This window comes from Penaeus monodon, chromosome 15, assembly GCF_015228065.2.
Source record: "Penaeus monodon isolate SGIC_2016 chromosome 15, NSTDA_Pmon_1, whole genome shotgun sequence".
NCBI classification, from domain to species: Eukaryota; Metazoa; Arthropoda; class Malacostraca; order Decapoda; family Penaeidae; genus Penaeus; species Penaeus monodon.
The window spans coordinates 9,297,499-9,297,731 of record NC_051400.1 but is presented as its reverse complement, the minus strand read 5'-3'; positions in this window follow the sequence as shown (position 1 = coordinate 9,297,731).

The window sequence follows — 233 nt, the reverse complement described above, 5'->3', positions numbered from 1 at the left end:
ATAGCAGGTACCAGTCTACCTGCTTCCAGAAACAGATTAGCACACTAAACTTTTACTAACGAAGTGACTAAAACAACTATAGTAATGGTAATACAATTACTATAATTACCACAAGAATATCTTATTAATAGAGGCTCCTTGGCGTTCATCCCGCGGGAATCGACTTGTAGGAATTGCATAAACAAATAAGGATAAAAGTGAATGCTATATGCACAGTGGAAAAGCCTGAGTCA